This window comes from Mustela erminea, chromosome 9, assembly GCF_009829155.1.
Source record: "Mustela erminea isolate mMusErm1 chromosome 9, mMusErm1.Pri, whole genome shotgun sequence".
In the NCBI taxonomy this organism is placed as follows: domain Eukaryota; kingdom Metazoa; phylum Chordata; class Mammalia; order Carnivora; family Mustelidae; genus Mustela; species Mustela erminea.
Window position 1 is genome coordinate 23,082,131 of NC_045622.1, and position 9,862 is coordinate 23,091,992.

The window sequence follows — 9,862 nt, forward strand, 5'->3', positions numbered from 1 at the left end:
CAAAAAACAAATAGTCAAGTCAAAAAATGGACAGAAGACATGAACAGCCACTTCTCTAAAAAAGATATACAATTGGCTAAGAGACACACGAAAAAATGTTTAACATCATTAACCATCAGGGAAATTCAAATCAAAACCACATTGTGATATAACCTTACACCAGTTAGAATAGCAAAAATTGACAAGAAGCAACAAATGTTGGAAAGGAAATGGAGAAAGGGGAACCCTTTCTGTTGGTGGGAATACAAGTTTGTATAGCCACTTTGGAAAACAGTGTCCTCAAAAAGTTAAAAATACAGCTACGCTATGACTCAGCAATTGCCCTACTTGGTATTTACACCAAAGATACTGATCTAGTGAGAAGAAGGGCCACAAGCACCCCAATGTTCATATCAGCAATGTCCACAGTAGCCAAACTGTGGAAGAAGAGTTGCCCTTCAACAGATGAATGGATAAAGAAGATGTGGTGCATATACACAATGGAATGTTGTTACTCAGCTATCAGAAATGATGAATACTCAACATTTGCATTAAAATGGATTGCATTAAACTGGAGGGGATTATACGAAATGAAATAAGTCAAGGAGAGAAAGAATTATCATATGGTTTCACTTATTTGTGGAACATAAGGAATAGCATGGAGGGCATTTGGAGAAGGAAGGGGAAAATGAAGGGGGTGGAAATCTGAGTGGGAAATGAACCATGAAAGACTATGGACTATGGGAAACAAACTGAGGGTTTCAAAGGGGAGGAGAGTTGGGGGATGTGTTAGCCCTGTGATGGGTATTAAGAAGGGCATGTATTGCATGGAGTACTTTAAATTCTACTAAAATTCCAGTTGTTCTTCAAAATCTATGTCCTTTGAAAATTATCATCCTTGAGCATAATAGTGGCCTTCTGAATCTAAACATCTCCAGACATCCTCCCTAAAACCTAGAATTTCAACAAGGGACAGAAAGGAAACACATGATCCACACATTCGTCATTTTCTTTTAAAGATTTTATTTATTTATTATTTATTAGAGAGAGATTACAAGTAGGCAGAAAGACAGGCAGAGAGAGGGGGAAATCAGGCTCCCTGCTGACGATATTTTTTAGGAGACAGAAAATTCAAATTGCTTTTTGATGGAGAAATTAACATGAAGTTGCAAGAGTTTTTGCCAAAGCCATAACCTGCGAAAATGAAAGGTGGGAAGAGAGAGGCTTAAGAGACTGCATGGAAAAGATATGAGCAGAATGGAAGACATAAATGAATCACCTCAGAAAGAAAAAGTTCAACACTCAGTGCAAAATAAATAAATAAATAAATAAATGTTAATTAATTAATTCTGGAATGTGGTGAACATGGTTGTTCACAATATTGGCTATAAGGAGGTTGCTTACTTATTATTGGAACCAGAAGTGGTGCCTCCTTAGTGAAGTTGCTTATTTGAGTGAAAAAGATGAAAAGTAGTGATGCTCCTTAGAAAATCAAAAGAAGGAAGTAAGAGGGGGAGGGGTGTTGTTAGGAATCGTAAATAAGCAAATGAGAAACCAGGTATGCAAAATCATTTTTTATTTCTCCCTCCACCTCCTAGGCATCATGTATCAAATTAACTGGACTTCAGGACGACAGCAGAGGAGAGCAGTCTTAAATTAGAAACCTCCAAAAAGGTTTTTCTTTTCTGGAATAAGAAAAAAAAAAAAGATAAAATAAACTCCAACAAGGTCACTGTGAAATATGGAGACAGAAAATATGAATAAGAACATTTTGCTTGATTAAAATGCTCCTCCCTAAATTAAAAAAAAAAAAAAACAAGACAGAAGAAAATGGTTGTGCAATTATCCAAATTAAAGTAAATATTCTGAGAAAAATTATTGGGAGATTTTAGAAAATAAACACACTGGTAGAATTAGAAATGCAAATCTCACTACTCCTGAAACTAATATTACACTATGTGTTAACTAACTGGAATTTAAATAAAAACTTGAAAAAGCAAGCAAGCAAGCAAGAAAGAAAGAAAGAGGAGAGAATGAAGGAAAGGAAAAGGAAGGGAGGGGAAGGTAAGACAAGGGAATGGAAGGAAAGGGAAGAAAAGGAGAAGAAAAGAAAGAAGTAAGGAAGGAAAGGAAGGCAGGCAGGCAAAAAGAAAGGAAAATCTCAGCACAAACGGACCAAAAAGAAAACCAAGAAGTTAGGAGAGGGGAGGAAATAAGACTATAATAAGAGGTGGGGAAAGAGGAGGAAATGCATTAAACTAAGGAGAAAAAATTGAAGACAAAAATAAAATCATCTCATAAGTGGGGCACAAATTACAATATGCACAAGAGTGAATATATAAATGAAAATTTCATGGGGGATATTGAAGAGACATGCAAACAGAAGATTGTAAATGAAGAAAGAAAAGGATCAGAGAGAAAGAGATAATGAAAGCTAAGCAAGGAAAGTCTAACAAACATATAATTGGTGACTCCGGAAAAGTCAAAGCAAACCATTAGAAAAAAATGTTTTAAAATTATAATACAAGACATAGAAATAAATTGCATTTAAAGATTTAAAGGTCCCATGTATACCTGATAAATTTGGTCTAGACAATGAACTCTGAGAAAATCTTGCAAAACTGGCCTTAATTGGGAAAAAAAAAAAAAAGCCATGTAATTCCCACACAAAAAGATGAATTCTTTATGAAGATAAAAGGAAAAAATAACACAGTCACCAGACTTCTCAAAAGCCACACAAACAGCAGTGAAGGAGTTTTTAAAGAAACTCAAAGAAAAAGTAGTGTCAAGATATTTTTTATCCAGCCAAGTGGGCCTTTGTATATATATGCTACAAAAAAAACAGATTTGAGAATACAGTAACTCTATCAAAGAACTCCATCTCAGAATTCTCAGAATTCTACTGAAGTGTGAACTTCATCCAAACAGAAGATAACCAAGCAGGGGCACCTGAGTGACACAGTCGGTTAAGCATCCAACTCTTGGTTTTGGTTCAGATCATGAGCTCAAGGTCATGATCTCAGGCTCCCTGCTGAGATTCTCTCTCTCTGTCTCCTTCTGCCCCTTCCCCTACCACTTGTACACATGTTCTCTCTCTAAAATAAATAAATCTCAAAAAAAAAAAAAAGATAACCAGGTAAACTTCAAGATATTATTCATAGTAATGTGCATGTATGCATGTGCATGTACATGTGTATATCAATATTATATATTTATTATATATCATATATACACACATAGATATTATATATATTAATTGTTCTGTATTATATATTATATGTTAGTGTGTATATGCACATATGTTGTATAAATTACACAGTCACATACAGTACCGTAGAGGTAAGAAGACTAAAACAGTGTAGAGTTATGAGTGGAATAGTAGTAGGTAAATGTTATCTTCTCTGAGAAAGATGAAAAGATACAACTAAAAACAACTAGGTGAAAAAAAAGAGAAAGGAAAAAATGGAATAACATCATTAACTGCTATAAGATTAATAGGTACAAGTCAAAACTTCTGTTTACAACCAAATAGTAAAAGATTAAAACCAGACTGTAAAAAATTAAGAAAAAATAAGATTAGAGATAGGATTAAGGGGAAGAATACAAATGTAACCACTGGAAGAAAAATACACACTTAAGATACAAAAAAAAAAAATACATACATATATATATATATGTATGTATGTGTGTGTGTGTGTGTATATTATTTTTTTTTAATATTTTATCACAAGTAGGCAGAAAGGCAGGCAGAGAGAGAGAGGAAGAGAAGCAGGCTCCCTCCTAAGCAGAGAGCCCAATTCAGGACTCAATCCCAGGGCCCTGAGATCATGACCTGAGCCAAAGGCAGAGGCTTTAACCCACTGAGCCACCCAAGCGCCCCTAAAATATATTTTCAAATAGCAAGAAGAAAAAGTCAATAGAAAAAAGAAACAATGTAAATGTAATCAGTAATCATAACATTTTTATTTTTATTTTTTTAAAGATTTTATTTATTTATTTATTTGTCAGAGAAAGAGAGGGCACAAGCAGGAAGAGCAGCAGGCAGAGGAAGAAGCAGGCTCCCCACTGAACAAGGAGCCCCATGTGGGACTCAATTACAGGACTCTGGGATCATGACCTGAGCTGAAGGCAGATGCTTAATGCACTAAGACACCCAGGTGTTCCCATAACATAAATTATATGGCCATTTTGAGGTCAAACATAGCAACCCTATGATACAGGTAAAAGGTTTTAATTCACTTACTCCTATATACTGAATGTTTATGCACCTCAAGAAAACCTCATTGAAATCTGATTTCCAACGTGATGGTATTTGAATACAGGACATCAGGAGGTGACTAAGTCATGAGGGTAGAGCCCTCATTAATGGGATTTGTGTCCTTATGAGAGTCTCCAGAGAGCTCCCTCTGTAAGGAGACAGGTATCTATGAGCTAGGAAATGGCCCTCACCAGACATTCTTTCTTTCAGGGCTTTGATCTTAGACTTCAGCCTCTACAACTGTGAGAAATAAATTTATGTTGCTTATAAGCCACCTAGTCTATGGTATTCCATTATAATAGTTTGAACAAAGTTACCTACTTAAATAAAGTAGATTTTCAAATTGGCTAATGACACAAAACCCAATTATTCTCTATACAGGAAATATATCCAAAATGTAAATGTCTGGAACGCTAAAAAGAAAATGTGGCAAATATATACTAGGCAAAGGAAAACAAAATGAATACAGAAAAGACCATCTTGATATCAGACAGAATTGAATTTAGGCAAAAGTATAAAAGAAAACTTCAATGTTGTAATGTTGAAAGTTGCAGCTCACAATAAATATTTGACAGTTATAATTATGTCTGCACCAAAAAATAGAAAATAATCTATATAAAACATAAAATAAAGAAATTGCAAGGAGAAACTGATTAAAAATAATAATAGGATACATCACTCTCAAATGACGTCAGTGAAAAAATAATGATTAGAAGATTTAAAGAACATAATAAAATACCAATAAGATAGATCACATATAAATATGAACATATTTATGTTTTAAATATATAAAAATATATAAATACATTTATATACATAAGTAAATACTCTGATGGGAGAGAATATGCCTTCTTCCCAAATATATATGGATCATTCATAAGAAAATTGATCATATATAGGATCATGAACAAAACCACCATAAATTTAATAGATTAGAGATATTAGGAAAATATTTTTATTAGAATCCAAGCCAAACACAAAATTCATTCATTAAAAATTTTTGAAATAAAAATGATATCCACTTTGAAAACATCAAATAAAATTAAACTTTTTTTATCAAACTTTTTTTTTTTAAGATTTTACTTATTTATGTGACACAGAGAGAGACAATGAGATCAGGAACACAAGTGGGGGTGTGGGTGGGAGAGGGGGAAGCAGGCTTCCCGTTGAACAGAGAGCCTGATGCGGGGCTTGATCCCAGGACTCTGGGATCATGACCTGAGCCAAAGGAAGATGCTTAACGACTGAGCCACCCAGGCACCTAATCAAACTTTTGAGTGCTTTCACTTTGCCAAGCAAAGTAAGCGAATTTACGAAAGAACAGTGATCATGAAAATAGTACATAACAGAATATATGGGATACCCAGGGCAACCCTTAAGAAAATAAATATAAGAAAAAAGAAGGGAATTAAAATGGTCCACAAGTTATATCTAATAAGAACAAAAAGGCAGTGATGATGAAACAAGACATTTTCCTTCATCCTCCAGCTGTGGAAGCTGCAGCCGACGCTGAGTCCCTGAGCTCCTGAGCGAGTTGAGGAGAATCAGCATCAAGCAGAGTAGCAGCCTCCCCTCTCAGGAAACCACTGGGTTTCCCCTGGCCTTACCTTCCCATGGCCACCTGTGGACAGAGCCATGCGTGGCCAATATGTTTCCACCATATGCTGACCTTGGAAAGACACCAGGGATATTTCCAGCAGAGATTTTGTTTCGGGTTGGTGACACTGGGTGTGAAAACAAAGTCATGCAGTGGTGTGGGATTCTCAATATCTGGTTCATCTCATACAGACACTGGTAAAGTTCATGGAAGAGCAGGGACCAAATATAAATGGTATGGGTCTTGTCGGAATTCCACAGAAAAATGGAACACAGATAACTCTATGGGAACATAGTTTGCAATTGAAAACCAGATATATCAAGGTTTAAAGCTCATACTTAATATCCTTTTCGCCAAAACAGGCAAGTGGTAAAATCAGGTCTTACAAGAGGGAGTTGATAAACCTTGGTTGTGATATTGACCTTGACTTTGTTTGGTTAGCTATGGTTGGTTATGAGGGCTGGCTTGCTGGGGACCAGAAGACCTCTTGACAGTGTCAAGTCAAAGCTGACAAGAATTAGCTCTGTGATGGGTTTCAGGACAGGGGACTTCCAGCTATACACTAATGTCAACAATGGGACAGAATTTGGAGGATCAATTTAGCAGAATGTATGTGAAGATACTGACACTTCAGGAAACCTTGCTTGGACATCAGGTGCCAACTACACTCACTTCCATGTTACAGCCAAGTATCAGTTGGATCCCTCTGCTTCCACTTCTGAAAAAGTCAACAATTCTAGTTTGATTAGTGTGGGCTCAGACTCTGAGGCCTGGGTCAAGTGTACACTTTCTGCTCTGGTAGCTGGGAAGAGTATTCATGCTAGACGTCCCAAAGTTGGACTTGTTCTGTGGCTAGAGGCCTAATCCAGCTGAAAGAAACCTCTGGGAATGGATATCAGAAGCTTTCACCTTTGTGTATTTCTAGTGTGACCAAGATGATCAAAACAAAGTCTGATCTAAATAAGAGCTGTGCTTTAAATATTTATTTATTTATTTATTTATTTATTTATTTATTTATTTGACAGATAGAGATCACAAGTAGGCAGAGAGGCAGACAGAGAGTGAGGAGGAAGAAGTTTCCTCTCTGAGCAGAGAGTCCGATGCGGGGCTCGATCCCAGGACCCCGAGATCATGACCTGAGCTGAAGGCAGATGCTTTAACCCACTGAGCCACCCAGGTACCCCTAAATATTCAGACAGTGACTCGTTAGCTGGGTTCTAGGTGAATTGGGATCTGAGCTAGATACCAACACGGCAGTCATGCAATCCCCTATATGTTACTTAGATGTATTTAGCTGTTAAATATGCTTCCCCCCAATAATGAAATAAACCTTTATGAATGCTGTGCAATTGTGTGTGTGTTTTCTTTTATGTCCCTATTAGCATTGCAGCAAGATATAAAATAAACATTCAAAAGTTAATTGGTTTCACATACACAAATAATAAATAGTTAGACAATATAATGGAAGAGAAATTCTCATTTACAATGATGAAGATATAAAGATGAGATACTTAGGACTAATCGGTAAGATAAAATCTATCAAAACTTATATGCAGAAGACTCTTAAATGATCCTGAACAACACAAAAGTAGACTTGGGCAAATGGACACACATCTCTTGTTGGTTAGCATGACTTGGCGAATCAAGATGTCATTTCTATCTAGGTAAATGTATGGACAGTATGAAAAGAGCTTTTGTGGAGCTAGCCAAATGAATACTAAAGTCTCTATGAAAAAAAATGTAAATGTGGACAAAGAAAACCTAAGGAAACACAGGAAAAGGAGAGCTGTAACGAAGTAACCCCAAGAGAAGAACAGAATATATTATAAACTCACTATAATTAAAACACGTATACCTGGCACATGGCTAGATTTGTCTATATCTCACCAACCCATAAATGTGTATAACTTTTGAACCAAAAATTCCACTTCTAAGGTGCTACTCCAAAATATGCATTTAACCATACAAAATATACATACATATCCAATATTATCCATTGTGGTGTTATTTATAACTGCAAAATAATTGGAAACTATTGATGTGCTCAAACATAGGAAATTGATTGAACAAACTTTGACTTACATACATGGTGGTGTATCATGCAGCTTTAGAAAAGAATGAGAAAGATCTCCATGAAGTGTTGGAAAGTTATACTGAGGATATATGTTAAGAAAAAAAAAAAAAAGGCAAAGTACTTATTTTTGCAGAAAGGAACAGAGAAAACCAGAAAGCAGTAAAATTGGTAAACAGAGTAAGAGGAGGCAGAGAAGCAGGGTGGGTAGGAGGGAGACATACAGAATGGAAGAAAGAAGAGAGCATGACATTTTTCTGAATATAATTTTTGAACAGTTTTGACTTTTAGAAGCACTAATGTTATCTACATAGTCAAACAAATTAAAACAATATGGGAATTAAAAAAAAAGAAAAATCTAAATCTAAATGCCAATATACAAATAAAACTTACTGAGTTTCACATAAATAACAACCACACTGAAAGGTAGGGGTTGGGGGGGAGCACTAAACCAAATAATTTTTTAACATGAAACTTTGACTACATATTCTTGTGTGGCGGAGAAGGAAGGCACCAAACAGATCTTGAATTCTTTTTGATAGATTAGGGGTCTTTTTTTTTTGTGGTATGGATATAGCAATTCTAGAAATGTGTTGAACAAATCACAGAGTTGAACAAATACATAATTGTGTTACTATTGTTGGGATCCAGAGTTTTTACTGTGGGAGGAAGATAAAAATGTGCAGTGGTGAAAGGTTAAAGATTGTGAGGTTGAATTAGCACTGGGATTGTGATGTGGTAAGAACCCTGAGCCTCATATTTTGAGAAATTTTGCTTTGTTGAGGATATGTTTTAGCATAAACATATGATATTTTTAATATTCTTACATTTATATAACTTAATATACTTAAGTGATAAACTTGAAATATATTTGTTTAAACTCAGTTTGCCAATACTCCAGCTCTCTCTTAGTCCTCAGCCAGAGTGACAAAGACTTGTCATAATAGTTACTCTGGGTCTGTCCCAGGCAGACTGGGACATGTGTTCATCCTACACACACACACACACACACACACACACACACACACACACACTTATCAGGCTGCCCTGATCACTTGTGATTTTTACTCTTCCTTTACCAGATTTCATCATATAAGTCCTTGGAGAGTAGGGAAATGGTTCAGTCACCTGCCCTTGAAAAGTGGCCCTTTTCATTCAGGACCAGCAATCAGAGGAGGCGTACCTTACCTCGGAACAGGTATCTTTGGACTGGTTAAAATCGAATGCCCATCACGAACTGATCAAAGAGAGTCCATTTGCTCATTTGTAAAATACAGGGAATAATAGCTTGCTAGTTGCTGTAGAATTAAATAAGATAATCTATTATGAAGTACCTAGAGTGGCTCACTGCATCCAATAAGTAGTAGTATTATTTCATTGTTACTTTTGTTGTTACTGTTTATCTTTAGCGTTGTCCTCCAATGTTTAGCTTGAAAATATAATCTAATTTTCATGAATAACCCATTACAGATCAGTCATGTATGAATTTATTTAAACCTCTTTAGGAACTATAATTCCTGTTTCACTTTGTAAAGTAATGAGTTCCATAAACTTTATTTCCTGCTCTGTAACATGGCATTTTGTTTAAATTGTTTTAACTTAGCTCTTCCAAGCATCAGTGGATTCCTCACAGCTCTAAAAACCCAGTATTTTGTATATAAATTTGTTTTGATCTAATTCACACTCTTGGAAGTTTTATAGGTGCCAATCATATAGCCCTTAATATTTGTCATTATTCTGGGCCCAATGATTTTATTTGTACTGTTTTAAAATTTAAGTGGAATCCAGAACTCTGAAACCTAGTCTTAGCTTCATGAATGAGATGGAGGTGGAAGGTCATTCCAGGAAAGAACCTATTCTGTGACCTTGCCGTTTATGGTCTCCATTACCCTACCTCTCAGAATGGGGTTCTCAGGGTCTGGATGCTGTAGGTCACCAACTCAGATATATGACTGTA

At 35.8% G+C, this 9,862-nt stretch overlaps 1 pseudogene; it reads left to right on the top strand.

Annotated features, from left to right (window-relative positions):
- Positions 1-5,885: 5,885 nt before the first annotated feature.
- Positions 5,886-6,698, top strand: LOC116598818 (annotated as a pseudogene).
- Positions 6,699-9,862: the final 3,164 nt, after the last annotated feature.